The 5,000-nt window shown below is 60.2% G+C and overlaps 1 non-coding gene across 1 annotated transcript; it reads right to left on the bottom strand.

Moving 5' to 3' along the window:
- Positions 1–1,176: 1,176 nt before the first annotated feature.
- LOC132248953 (5.8S ribosomal RNA) lies at positions 1,177–1,329 on the bottom strand. Its single transcript, XR_009460423.1, has one exon. It is a non-coding gene; the product is annotated as a 5.8S ribosomal RNA (ribosomal RNA).
- Between the last annotated feature and the right edge of the window lie 3,671 nt (positions 1,330–5,000).

Raw genomic sequence — 5,000 nt, 5'->3', positions numbered from 1 at the left:
GGGCCGCTACCGGCCTCACACCGTCCACGGGCTGTGCCTCGATCAGAAGAACTTGGGCCCCCCGAGAGCGGCACTGGGGAGTGGGTCTTCTGTACGCCACATTTCCCGCGCCCCACCGCGGGACGGGGATTCGGCGCTGGGCTCTTCCCTGTTCACTCGCCATTACTGAGGGAATCCTGGTTAGTTTCTTTTCCTCCGCTGAGTAATATGCTTAAATTCAGCGGGTCGCCATGTCTGATCTGAGGTTGCAGTCGGATGGGAGGGCCCAGGCGCAGGGGAGGGCTGCAAGGCGGCGGGGCGGCCAAGAGGGACGGGCACCAGCCCAGCCTCTCGGCAAGCCACGCGCCGCACACGTCAGCCCTGCCCACCGCAGCCGTGGGCGAGCGCAAACAGCCCCGGAGGAGGCCCGACGGAAAGGAGCGAGGGGGGAAGAACGGCCCTGAGAGGGAGGAGCGGCCGCAGACGGCGCCCTCGGCACGGAGGCCCGGGGCACACAGCCGGAGGAGGGACAGGTGGCAGGGGCCCGGCAGAGGGAAGGCAGCAGAGGTGGCGGGGGAGCGCACAGCCCTGGTTGCTGGATGGGCAGAGGCGGAGGCAGAGGCGGGAGGCGCCGGGCGCCCGGAACCCGAAGGCCCCGGCCGCCCGTGCCCACCCACAGCCTGCCCACCGCGCTCGCCTGCCCACCTGTCGGCCGAGCGTCCGAACCCCACCGCGTGCTCCCTTCCTTGCCGCGCCCCTCGCCGAGGCCCTCCCCTGCCCACGCGCCCACAGGCACGCATCGTTCCCGGGGGGTAGGAGCGCAGGCCCGAGACCCCCGCGGGCACCCGTGTCGCCACAGACAGCCGCATGGGGCGGGCCCGGCTCCCCCTGGCACACCGGGAGCAGGCGCCGCACGGCTGACCCGGCTGAAGCGCGGGTCGGACTGCCGCGACGGTCCTCCACGAGCGGGACGAGCTCCCCGAAGCGGGCGCTCCGGGGCATCGTGTCTGACCTTAGGGGGACGAAGTTGTTCCGGGGGCTCGGGCCGCCCCGCTTGCCACCAAGCGGGCAAGTGGCAGCGGGCCCGAGGGACCCCGGGTTGCCTGCGAGGCACCCCAGCCGCGCCCGGCGGCGGCGGGGACCGGACGGCCAGAGCCACCGGCCCCACACGCACCGCGCAGGCGATTGACCTTCAAGCGACGCTTAGACAGGCGTAGCCCCGGGAGGAACCCGGGGCCGCAAGTGCGTTCGAAGTGTCGATGATCAATGTGTCCTGCAATTCACATTAATTCTCGCAGCTAGCTGCGTTCTTCATTGATGCACGAGCCGAGTGATCCACCACTAAGAGATGTCACAGTTTTCACAGGCTTTTTTTCCATGGTATGTCACCTCGCCGCGTGGCAGAAGCCAAGCCAGAGGGAGGGTGGGCTCCTGTGTCCGTGCGAGGTTGGGACGGGGCCCCCGAGCCGGCCTTCCTCCCCCGCCGCCGCCGCCATGTGCGGGGGGGGGAGGCGTTCCTGCCCGGCTGGGGTGCCCCGCTGCCTTCCCTCGGCGGGAGCCCTACCAATCGACCGAACACAAGAGAGAGATTTAACAACCCACAGGGAGGGCCGTGGCTACGGAGGCGAGCCCTCCGCTGCAGGGTCGGTCCAGGCGCTTGGCTTGGGGGGAGGGGCACGGCCGGCCGTGCCGCCGGCTCCGGCGGCTCCGCAGCGCGCGCCTGCCCCCCATGCCCGGTACCGTGTGCCTCTTCCACTCCCCATGGCTGGCCCTCACCCCACCCGGAGGTGCGGCAGGGGTCACGGCAATAGGATGGGGGGTTTGGAGGGACGGGCTGGGCAACGGGACGACGGGAGGCGAGGGAGCCGCAGCCCGCGGGCGACGGCTTTCCGCAACCCCTCTGTGGAGAGGGAGGCAGGGTGGAACCCCTCTCCGTCCCGGGGGCCGGGCGGGCAGGGAGCGCCAAGGGTGCGGGCACGTGCGCACGTGCCCGCCCTCCCTCGGCAGACCTCCCGTAGCCGCCCGCACGGACCCCGCGGGACGCACAAGTCTTTGAACCTCCGCCCAGCCGCCGCCCGCCTGCCCCGCGGAGCAGAGCGAGGCGAGGGGACGGAGCACTAGGTACCTGGTAACCTGGGGTGAGGGAAACGGTTCCGAACTCCAGGTGGTCCCAACCCCCCCTTCTGGATGCTGCCTCGCCCCCCGCGGATGGGAGAGCGAGGGACAGGCTCCGGAGGGGGACGTGGAGCTGAGCCTGGCACCCTCCAGCCGGCTCCGCGAACCCACGAGGGGGGAGAAGCATCCACCCGGAGGACAGCAGCCAGGACTCACTGCCATAGCCAGCACCTTCCCGTCAGGGGGGGCCGGGGTTTCTCTCAGGTCCCGGGCTGTTTCCCTGGGGGCCGATGCGGCTGGGGCTGCCTGCCGGACGGGCCCTCCCCCGTCCCGCGCCGGCCACCCCAGTCACGAGCGAGGAGCGCGCGGACTGGCCGACCGGCCCCGCCAGGGTGCACGACCCGGAGGGAGGCTGGGGTGACTCAGACACGAGCGCGAGCGAGGGGCACTGCCGCACGGAAGGGCGGGCGGCCCGGCGATGGACCGACGCTGCCGAGAGGGAACCCCCGGTGCCGGGCGGGAGCCCCTCCTGGGACCCTGCTCCTGGGCCTCCCCGAGGGGAGGGGGAGCGGGGGCGGAGGGGGCCACTTGGGGGAGCCACTCGGCGCCTGGGCCCCCCCCCGCCCTGCGACTGGGGTGAGGGGGACCCGTCCTGCACGCCGAGCGGCGGGGCCCCGCGGGGCTGGTCTGTGCGAAGGGGCCTGGGGGCCCGGACGCGCCTGGCACGCGCACTCATGCGCGGCCGCCGGAGGCGGGGATGGGGGGGCATGGCCCTCCGCCCCGCGCCTGCCAAGCCGGCACCGCGCGCGGTGACCCCGTTAATGATCCTTCCACAGAAGGATTCACCTACGGAAACTTTGTTACGACTTTTACTTCCTCTAGATAGTCAAGTTTGACCGTCTTCTCGGCGCTCCGCCAGGGCTGTGACCGACCCCAGTGGGGCTGATCCGAGGACCTTTCTAAACCATCCAATCGGTAGTAGCGACGGGCGGTGTGTACAAAGGGCAGGGACTTAATCAACGTGAGCTTATGACCCGCACTTAGTGGGAATTCCTCGTTCATGGGGAATAATTGCAATCCCCGATCCCCATCACGAATGGGGTTCAACGGGTTACCCGCACCTGTCGGCGTAGGGTAGACGCACGCTGAGCCAGTCAGTGTAGCGCGCGTGCAGCCCCGGACATATAAGAGAGCTAAGCTGTATGTTATACTGAAGAGTAGAGTCTGCATAGCTTTTTGCGTGCTGGGGGAAAGAGATGAAAGAGACCGTACCTTGTTGTGGTTCATGAAAGAGACCGTACCTTGTTGTGGTTCTGAATGTTCTTAATGTAGTAGTTCTCAACCTTTTCATACTCAAGGCACCCCTTAGAAAATGCCAGCTCTAAGTTTTCACTGGTTTTTTTGGCTACAGTAAAATAATAGAATAATTCTCTTGTTGCAAAGAACTCAGGGGCTAGGGACAGAAATTACATACAAACTGGTATAAGTGATTGGAAACCAGTTCAAAGCTGTAATACAACAGAAGTTCAGTGCACATAAACTGCTTACAGAATAACTAAAACTAGTTAAAGATAAATCTGGATAGATGTAGTATCAGACTGAACTGATTTAGTTTAAATCAGTTTATTGAATTTCGGTCCCAGTTCCCCTCCAGATTTAAGTTAACTCACAGTCCCCCAGCATCCCAGGATGCTTTGCACCTCCCTCACAAATCCCCCCCTCACAGGGTGGGCAAGCTAACGTTGGCCCAAGCTGTCTCCTCCAGCTGAGCAGGGGGGTATGTAGGGCCTCCCAACTACTGGCCTGAGCCACTTTAAGCATGTGGCTGCATTTCTGGATTCAAGAGTGAATGTCTGTGCACTTGCTTATCAGTTCAACCTACGCAGCTTAGACTAACTTGTAAAGACTGAATTGATTTAGCCTCGGGCTTTTTGACTGTCCTCTCTTGGCTAAAAGAGTACAGTGGTCAGAATGGTCAGAATGTTTTTAACACTGTGGATTCCTATTTGAAATCTCTGGGTCTGTCTTGGGAATCTTGTTTACCTACCTAACATTGCATGGCACTCGGTAGCACCATGGGAAGGTTTTCAAGGCACTGCATCACTTTGGTTGAGAACCACTGCCCTGATGCAAGAAGGCACAGTCTAACCATCCTTTTCAACCCTATGTGCTCTGTTGGTAACATAGGTTCAGATTTTTTTAGCTAAATCCAAACATGATAGTTGAGTTGGATGCAATTTTCCTTTAATTATGATTAAATTACTCCACGAATTAACTGGAAGATCTCCAGGGATTGGAATCTTTTGACACATGAGAAAATTGCCTTTCTTTTAACAAGCTGCTTCAAGCATGGAAGGTGATATTAGCATTTTTCAGTTATAGCTTCAGGGGATTAAATAATAAGGGAAAATATTGTACCTAAAACTGTGTGGTGTGCATGTGTATGCAGAAGTCTTCAAACTCAAAATACATTAAGCCCCTCCTCCCCCCCCGCAAAAAAACCCACCAAACAGAACCCCCTCCCCCCCAGTTAAACAAGTGGAATTTTCATAATGCAGATATGAGTTGGGGTATTTGTATATAAAGTGACTAAATTGTTATGTGATAGTTTTTGATCCAGTTCTAGAGAAGGTCCTATACATTTCTGAGTAATAATAATAATAATTTGAAGTTTTGCAACTGTTGCACTTTGAAAACATATGGCAAACAAGTGTCTTTAACTAGAAACAGGTGTATCAAGCTTAGCCTAATGCAACTTCGGAAGGCAAGTAAAATGTTTATTTTGGTCCTTGTTTTTCTGTTGGGAGTGTTAACTATTTTGAACTGGTTTAAGCCTGTAACAGAACAGAAGATCAGTGCACATGAACCAGTTTCAAAATGGCTGAAACTGGTTTAAGATAAACCTG

This window comes from Alligator mississippiensis, chromosome 2, assembly GCF_030867095.1.
Source record: "Alligator mississippiensis isolate rAllMis1 chromosome 2, rAllMis1, whole genome shotgun sequence".
In the NCBI taxonomy this organism is placed as follows: domain Eukaryota; kingdom Metazoa; phylum Chordata; order Crocodylia; family Alligatoridae; genus Alligator; species Alligator mississippiensis.
Note: the sequence above shows the minus strand (reverse complement) of the source record. Positions and strands in the feature narration are given on the sequence as shown.